The sequence below is a fragment of the Zophobas morio genome, unplaced genomic scaffold (assembly GCF_036711695.1).
Source record: "Zophobas morio isolate AGI-343-1 ecotype UQ-CSIRO unplaced genomic scaffold, CSIRO_AGI_Zmor_V1 ptg000155l, whole genome shotgun sequence".
NCBI classification, from domain to species: Eukaryota; Metazoa; Arthropoda; class Insecta; order Coleoptera; family Tenebrionidae; genus Zophobas; species Zophobas morio.
Window position 1 is genome coordinate 373,941 of NW_026972259.1, and position 9,749 is coordinate 383,689.

Consider the following 9,749-nt stretch of genomic DNA (forward strand, 5'->3'; position numbering starts at 1 on the left):
GTTAAGTATTGCTATATGTAGTAGGTAATGACCGTCTGAGCAATTAAACATTGACGGTATGTCGTGAGCGTTGCGCTACTCAAATGGCTTGGGAAGCATTAAACAAATTATTACAACCCTTCTAAACTTTTAACAAATTTAATATAAAATCTCAATATAATATATTGAAAAGTATTACTCTCACCTTAAGTCGGAGTCATTGATAAACTCAAAGACCTTAAGGTTTAATACTGAAAGTGAATAGCGACAGTGAAAAGAAGAAAAGTGATTATTTATGAGGAAGGGTATTATATACAAAATGTACATATCGTGGGAGAGACGTAAAATCACGTGCTATACCACGAGGCTGTCCCGTGGTTAAAACAGGATAAAAAGCACGTGGTATGTGCACGTGATTTATCAGAGTTAACTTCAACAAATAGTGACACCAACAGAACACAGAGTGTGCGTAATTTTGTTCATGCTAAAGCGACTATAGTGGCTACCAGGCAAAGTCATCTTTAATCTTTAAAAGGATGTCAGTGTTGCATGGAGCTTTAATACGTTCTAGAGGCAGTTAAGCGAGAGGATAAAGATAGTCGTTAATAATAAAGTAGTTCTTGAAGTTATTAAGTCTGTACAATGAACAGTACTGTAAAACAATTTAATTTCTTTTAAAAAAAAAGAGGAAATACTAATTTTTTTTTTAAAAAAAAAATTGATTTTGAAATAGTTCAAGCAATTATAAGAGCTTTTTTAATTTTTAATTGATAAGTTAAGAAATTTCCATAATTTTTGCGTAATGCGCGCATTCTTCTTCCTTCAACACCAAAATCTTTTGCAACTTTTTAACTTTTTCTTCAGAGCGCGCTATTAAATAAAATAATAATAATGGTTTGTAATAAAAATAAGTAATAATTATAACTAATAATAATAATAAACACCTAATTCTGATTGAGAATCAGCCAGTTTTTTTTGAAGTGCTGAAATTTGTTCGTTCGCGCTTTAATAATGATAATAATAGACAATATAATAAAGAAAATAATAAAAGAAAAAAATAATATATAACTAAAATTAATAATTTTTGTTAAAATTATAAAATATATAAAATTATTAATAATTATAATATTAATAATATTTAAACGAAATTTCTATAAAATTATAAAGTTTGGTTTAATAATGTCTTAACAGTTTATAAAAAAACATTTTTCTGAAGTGAAAGTTATTAAATATTTAAATTATATTAAATATAAAATTTTTCTTCTTTAAAATTTAACAGTATAAAAAAAGTTATTTATAGTAGATTATAATAAATTTTTTAAAAATAAAAGATTTGACTATAAATTAATAAATAAAATTTATATTATGAAAATTTTATATAAAATAAAATTATCTATAAAAAATAATTTTTAAAATTTCTTAAAATTTCTAATAAATTGTTAATAATATATTAACTATTACTACTGCTAAATATATATTTTTATTAATTATACAAATAAATATTGATTTTCATTATTTAAAAAAGGAAAATAACCCGAATTTTATAACAAATATCACCAGAAATTAATAAAACAAAAAAAAAGTAAAATGATTCAAGTTTTATAAAAATTAAATCAGAAATTAATAAAATATTAAAAAAGATTAAATTAAAAAACATATATTTTAAAATAAGTAATAATAATAATTATAATAAATTTATTAAGACTTTGCACGTGATTGTTCGGAGAGAATCTTCAGCGACTCATACCGTTCTTCAGCCAAACGCCACGTGTTTATATGAGAAGATACTGTTTCGCGAAGAGTACTTTCGGTCTAAAAAATATAGAAATAATAATAAAGTAAAAGAAAATATAAAAGAAGTTCAAATAGTTTATCAAATAAAAAGCTGTAAAAATATATTTAATAAAAAAAATTATAATAAATATAAATGTTTATAATATAAATAATAATAGAAAAATAATAAAAATTATAATAATTATATCTAATATAAAAGTTTATAATATAAAAAAAATTATAAAAATTATAAAAAGTTAAAAAAAAAGTTACAAAAATTTTTTACAAATTTAAGAAATTTGTAAAAGTAAAAAGTTTTTATAATTTATATATATCTATTATAATAAATAGTAAAAAAGTTTATAATATTATGAAAATTTACTTTTGATGCCAAAAAAAAATAATAACAAATAAAAATAGAATTCTTAAAATAAAAAATTTAAAGTTAATATATAATTTTTTATAAAATTATTATTTAAAAAATTCAATACTGAGAAAAATTATTTTTTCTCTTAATAAAAAAGTTTTAAAGTGTTATAATAAAACTTTTCTAATAATAATTATTAATAATATAAAAGTTAAATTTATAATTTTTAATAAAAAAAAAAAGCAAAATAGATAAAATTCTGTAGTTTTCCATATGAAAGTTTTAAAGTAATACAAAAAAATATATTAATAATTATATTAATATATTATTTTAAAAATAAATAAAAGATTATTAACATAAAATATACATATTTTATTTACTTTTAAACTAAAATAATAGATAAAGATTTATCTAAATGAATATAATCTAAAGTATATAAATAAATATATTCAGTAAAAAAAGTAAATCCAAAAATTAATAGTAATACAGTTTTTAAGTTTATAATAAAATATTAATATATACTATATTTTTACAATTTTTTTAAAAATAAATAAAATATTATTAACATAAAAGTGATATATATACTTTTTATTGTTATACGAAAATAATAAAAACTAAAAGTTTTTTCTAAATAAATGTTAAGTATATACATAATTTTCTATAACAATTATTATTTTACAGAAATATTTATTACGAATCTTAATATACTGAATACAAAAAAATAAGATAAAATAATAAAGTTTTTAAAGAAAAATTTATAATAAATATTGAAAATTACATTTTATTGATTTTTTTTATTAATAAATAAAATAATATTATAAAAGTAAATTATACATACAGAATTACTAATAAATATAAGTTTACTCCTAGGTAATAATAATAATGTACAAATAATTATTATTATTATATTAAAAAAAACTTATTAAAAAATGATAATAAAAAGTATATTATTTTAAATATAAAATAAAAATAAAAAGTAATAATATAAAATAATATTCATTTTTTTAACTTTTTATGGAAAAATAATAATAACAAAAGTTCTTCTCTAAAAAAAAATTATATTAAGTTTATAAAGTATTTAAAAATAATAATATTAAGTGTTATATAAAAAATTTATTACCCATTTTAAATAAAACTTTCAAAAAATAATTTTTTCTATAGTTATTTTACTATTTGATTTTTTTTATAAATAGATAAAATTTTGGTATAAAAGCAAAATTGGTTTTCTTTTATAAATAATATTAATTTATATATATTATTTTATTTATTATTATTATATGCAAAAATTATTACGCATAAAAAAAATTCAATAACGGTAAAAAAAGTTTTCGCTTAAAATGAAAAATTTATAAGTTTCATATTAAAAAATCATTTTAATAGAATTTTTTCTAATAATAACAAAAATAAAAATAAAAAGTTGTAAAAGTCTATAAAAAGAAATTTTATTTAAAAAAAAATAATTTTTAATATGAAAATAATATAATAAAAATATTATAAATATTAATAAATGCGGGTTTATTTCTATAATATAAAAAGTTTTTAATTTATGTTTCGTATAAAATATTTATTATTATTTGTAATAAAAGTTTAACTAAAAGTTAAAAAGTGTATTTATATAGTATTCACTTTAATAAATTTTAAATTATAGTAAAATAAAAATTATTATAATAATAAAAAGTAATAAAATATTATATTTAGCTTAAAATAAAATAAAAGCTATCAAGTTTTCTATTATAACTATTTATAAATAAGTTGTATGAAAATATTAATAAGTAAAGTAAAATGGTAATAATAATAAATAGAAAAAATTTATATTTCAATAAAACATAATAAAAAAAGCAGTTAAGTTTTATTATATAATAAAAGTAGAAAAAATTTATATAAAAAATAGTAAAATAGTAAAGTTATGAAAAAGTATAATAATAATAGTAATAATGCTAATAATAAAATTATAATAATCTACAAAACTTTTTGCAAAGTCGTGTTGAGTTCACTAAATCTTTCGCATTTTTTCGTCCACTCGCGTAATGAAATTTTGGTTTCTTTTAAATTTTTTTGCAAAAGTTCATATTCACTACGATTTTCAGCAATAACAGATTGAAGTTCTCGAATAGTTTCTCTTCCGCACTCCACTTTAGCTAATAATAATAGTGATAATAATAAGAAAAGTAGTTTATTATACAATATATATAAAAAATTATTGTCAACTATAAAAAAAGTAAAAAAACAAAGAAAATATTATATAAATTATATATATAAAAGTAATTATAAAAAAAATGTTTCATTGTAGTATAATAATAAAAGTAGTTATCACATAATTTATATTTATTTTTATTATATATTAATGGTTATTATTTATATATTAAAATTAAAAAAAAATAGAAAACTATCTTTACTTTATACTTATAAATAATAAAAATATTTATAATATAAAAATTGTGACAAAAATTTTATAAATAAAAAATTTAAACAAATTTTTAAAATATAAAAATATTAATAATATTTACAAACAAAAATTCCAATAAATTTTTTAAAAGTTGTAATATTAGTAGAAATTTAAATAACATCTAAAAAAATTATTAGTAGTAAAAATTAATTTAATAATTATAAAATAGTAAATTAGAATTTTTTTTAGGTAAAATTTATCTAAAAAATTAATAGGAATTAAATTTTCTAATTATAAATTCATTAATAAAAAAAAATTATAAATTTAAAAGTTGCTATATTAAAAAAATATAAAATTTTTTATTATTAAAATTTATTAAATAAAATAAAACAAGAAATAAAAATTTTTTTTTAGTAAAAATATTTACTATAAAAATTGTTAAGGAAAAAAAAATTAAAATAAAAATTTAAGATAAATTAATAAAAAATATTTTATAATAAAAAATTAGTAACAATTTTAAAAATTGTTATATTCCAAATAAACTAAATATCTAAAATTTTTGTCATCAAAAAAAAATATAAGAAATAAAATTTTGTTATTTTAAAAAAAAAAGTTAGTGACATCTAAAATTTTTATTTTTAGTTAAATTCATTAAATACAATAAAATAAGAAATAAATAAATTAATTTTGAGGAAAAATATTTATTATAAAAATTTTTAAGTAAAAAATTATAATTATAATTTATTAATAAAAAAAATTTTAAAATCAATATTTTTTAATAAAATAATAATAAAAATAAATTTAAATGGAAAAAATAATAATTTTAAAAATTACTATATATAAAAAAAATTAAAGTCACATTTAAATTTTTTTATTACTAAAATAAATTTAATATTTCCGGTTAAATATTTTATAAGAATAATATTTATTAATAAAACTATTAGGAAAAAAAATTAAAATTATAATTTTATTAATAACAAAAATTTTAAAAAACAAATTTTTTAAAAATAAAGTAAAAAATACAAAAGTTGCTTAAATGAAAAAAATTAAGGTGACATCTAAAATATCTTATTAAATTTATTAAATACAATAAAATAAGAAATAAAATAAAAAATTAGTATAAAATATTTATTAAAATTTTTAAAAAAAATTATAATATAAAAATCTTCACCAAAAAAAAATTTTAAAACTAAAATAAATTATATAATTATAAATAAAACTTTTTAATAATAATTTTCATTAATATAATTAACTTCTTAATAACTTATTTTTAAAATTACGTGATTATAAAGCTAAATACTAAAATAGTAATTTTAAGTATAATAAATACTTTTATAAAACTACTAAATAATGATTTATTGTATTTTTATCATATTTATATGCATCTGTTATTATAAAAAATGTATTAAATAACAATATTATAGTAAAGAAAAATTACTTTTATGAATATTATTTATGAATTTTGCCTCCATCCTTAATAGATATATAATAATTTTTCTTAAAAAAGTCTGAACATATTAATAGTATTATAATTTTATAGGATATATTAAAGAAGCATTCACTTTTGTAAAAATTTATTAGTAATAAAAAAAGTTATAATAATAATAAACATATTAAAGTAAAAAAAAAAAAATTTAAAATGTGTTCAAAATAAAATTTAAAGAAAAGTAAAGTAAAATTAAAACTTTATATTGATAGTAATTTACTTATTAAATAATATACTAGATAATAACTTTACTTAATAAAAGACAATACGAAATAATAATATAAGGTACATTTACTTTGATAAAACTATAACAAATATTAATAAAAAATTTAATTTTAAAAAAATATGTCAAATAATAATAGGATACATTTACTTTAATAAGATATATGACAAATAATAATAATGATAATAAATTTACATTACTGAAACTCTTACGAGTAATATACTATTTATTTACTAAAAAAATAAAGAAATAATATATAATAAAATATTTACTTTATTAAAGCTATAACGAATAATAATAATAAATAAATTTATATAATTAATAAAACATGTAAAAATAATTAAAATAATAAATTTATTGGATAAAAAAGAAATAATAATAATACGTTAACTTTATTAAGAAAGCATGATATATAATAATAATTAAATTTACTTTATTATAAGCATAATAATAATAAAATTACTAAATTTATTTTATTTAAAAAAAATTTATTTAAATAATAATAAATTATTTACTTAATTTAAAAAAAAGAACTAATAATAATAAACTAATTTACTTTACTTAAGAGGATAACTAACAATAATGATAATAATCATACATAAATTTATTATATTTAAAAAAATAATATAGTAAATAAATTATTAAAAATAATAATAATATTAAATTTTCCTTATTATAAGACGTAATAATATTAATAATAAATAAACTTACTCCACTTTAAAATATGACAAATAATAATAAATAAATTTACTTTACTAAAAACATAACAAATAATGGTAACAATAATAGTATATAACATTATTTTATTAAAAAAATTGGTCATAATAGTAAATAAAATTTACTCTATTTGTAAAAAAACGAATAATAGTAATAATAGTAACAATAGTAAATTTCTTATTATTAAATAAGCAACACGTATAATAATATAAAATAAACTTTATTTAATAACATAAAAAAAAAATACTAATAATAAATTAATTTAATTTGTAAAAAAATAACAAAATAATAATAAATAAATTTACTTGATTAAAAATATGACCAAAAAGAATAATAACAATAATTAATAAATTTACTTTATTAAAAAATATAACGTATAATAATAATAGTTAATTAATTAATTAATTAACATTGTTGAAAAACATAAACTAATACTAATAATAATTTACTTCGTTGTAATATACGAATAAAAATGTCACCGAGCAATTTCTGGATAGAAATTTCATATTCAGAAATGATCTCAAACAACTTCGAAACGCGTTCCTTATAAGAAAAAGTTTCTTTAGAGCGCCTCTCAGCCTCGCTTTGAAGCACGTGGACTTCCTGCTTGAGCTTTTAAAAAAATTAAATTTTTTAAACTAAAATTTAATATTCAAATTTTAAAAAAAAAAGTTAAATTTCTTTTTTTTTTTTTTGTGAAGTTCTTAAAATGAAGTAAAATAAATTATAACAAAAAAGATTTATAGTTTAAAATTTCTTTAATTGTAATTTTAAAAATTTAAAAAATGAAAAATTAAATTTATTTCTGACTGAATAACATATTCTAAGTGTTATTAAAAGTAATGCTCAAAAGCATATGGACCTCCTCCTTGAGCTTTTAAAAAGCATTAATAATAAATTTAACTTTCTTAATTTTTAAAAAATATATATTAGAATTAGTGTAATTGTAAGCTAGAAGTATAAATTAATAAAATATAGTAAAAAATTATAGTTTTTCTATAAATCAGAATTTAAGTAAATAAATTTAAAAATCATAATAAAGATAGTTATAATATTTAATATAAACTTTAAAAAATAGATTTTATAATTTTAAGACCAGTAAAATAAAATTTTTAAAAAAAAAAAAAATTTATATAAAAAAAAGTTTATAAAGTAAAAATTCATCGCAATTTTAATTTAAAATTTGAACCTGAAATATTAATTCTTCCTTTTTAAGCAATTTCGTTTCGAATTCTTCTTTTCGATGTTCAAAATCATTAATATACATAAAAACAGATAAATAAATATAAAATAATAACTTCATTTCTATACTTTATAAGTTTTTTTAAAGATTTCATCAAGTCTAGTAAAAAATTAAAAATTAAACTTTTTCTTATAAAATTAATTATAAAAATTTATCTTAAAAATCAAAATATTTAATTATAAAATTATTATAAGCTTAAAGTTTATATAAAATCATAATTATATGTTATTATAATTTTTAAAAAGATGTAAAGCCAATTTTATATTAAAAAAGTATTAAAAAAAATTAATTATAAAAAATTTGTAGTCGCATATTTAAAAGAATAAAAAAAAGGTTAATCCCGCCGCAGGTAGATAGCATTGTTCAGTTATTTACTGGCTCAATTAGTTAGCTAAGCAGATCAAATCAAGAAGCTAGTAACACTAGTGCCACCACGAAGTTCGCTTAAAGTTCGGTATTGAGCCAAACTTTTTTTCAAAATGCATAACTACACTAAATACTCCGGCAGAGAGCAATCATTACTCATTATACAGTTTTTGCTCACAAAGTGTTCGGATGCACTTATAAAATTTGTATAAAGCTAAATTTTCTAAAATAAAAAAAAATTATAGTTTTATCATAAAAATTTAAATATAGTTAAATAAAAATTTCAATCAAAATCAATAAATTGTTATTTATTATATTTCAAGACAAAAGCACAACTTTACAAATTTAAAATTACAAAATTTCAATATATAAAAAAGTGTACAATTTTTTTAAATAAAAATAAAGTTCAAATATTTTTTAAAAAAATAAATTAATTTTATACAAAAATTTACTTTTAACTAAATCTTTTTTTTCAGCTAATTTTTCCTTGCTCAAATCATAATTTGAGGAGTTAATATTTTCTTCAGATGATTTAAAAGATGAATGAAGGTGTTGGTTTCCGATAAGCTCTTTAAAATTATCCTCTTCATTAAAATTGATTTGTAAATTGTTCTTTTCTTCTATGGAAGAAATCATACTTAAATTAAAGACATCAGAAAATTTTTGATTCTTACTAGATTGAAGAAAAAAATTTCTTTTAACAACGCGATTTCTCTGCTACAATCCGATAAATCTGGAGATCTTTCCAAAGATCCTTCAGGAATTTCAGCTAAAGGAACAAAAATATGCATAGATTTTCGATGACGTTCACTCAACATTTTTGTTTGATTCTCCGCGTTAAGTAAAAGCGAATTCGACGATAAATTTAAAGATTCTTCAGAAGATCCTTCTACAACTTTAGCCAACGGATCAAAAATATTCATAGACTTTCGCAATTGGCGTCGACTTAAAGTTTTCTGGCCCTCAGCGGTGACCAAAAAAGAATTCGAATTTGATTTCAACGATGACAAAACGTCCCACCCGTTAAATAGTTCTTCATCTAAATATAAATATAATATATTGATATTTACAAACATAATCAGTATAATATTTTACTTTAGTTCTAAAATACCGAAAGGTAGATTCTCTTTATCGCTCGTAACTTTTTCTAAATCATTCTTTTCCTCTAAAATTTCTGTATTTTTCAATAAAGTCATACTCTGGTTTTAT

At 16.3% G+C, this 9,749-nt stretch overlaps 1 long non-coding RNA gene across 1 annotated transcript; it reads right to left on the reverse strand.

Moving 5' to 3' along the window:
- Positions 1 to 776: 776 nt before the first annotated feature.
- On the reverse strand, positions 777 to 9,026 carry LOC135145455 (uncharacterized). Its single transcript, XR_010283455.1, has 7 exons — positions 8,993 to 9,026; positions 8,121 to 8,167; positions 7,411 to 7,543; positions 4,088 to 4,257; positions 1,685 to 1,791; positions 924 to 982; positions 777 to 849 (listed from the first exon to the last, which is right to left on the reverse strand). It is a non-coding gene; the product is annotated as an uncharacterized LOC135145455 (long non-coding RNA).
- Positions 9,027 to 9,749: the final 723 nt, after the last annotated feature.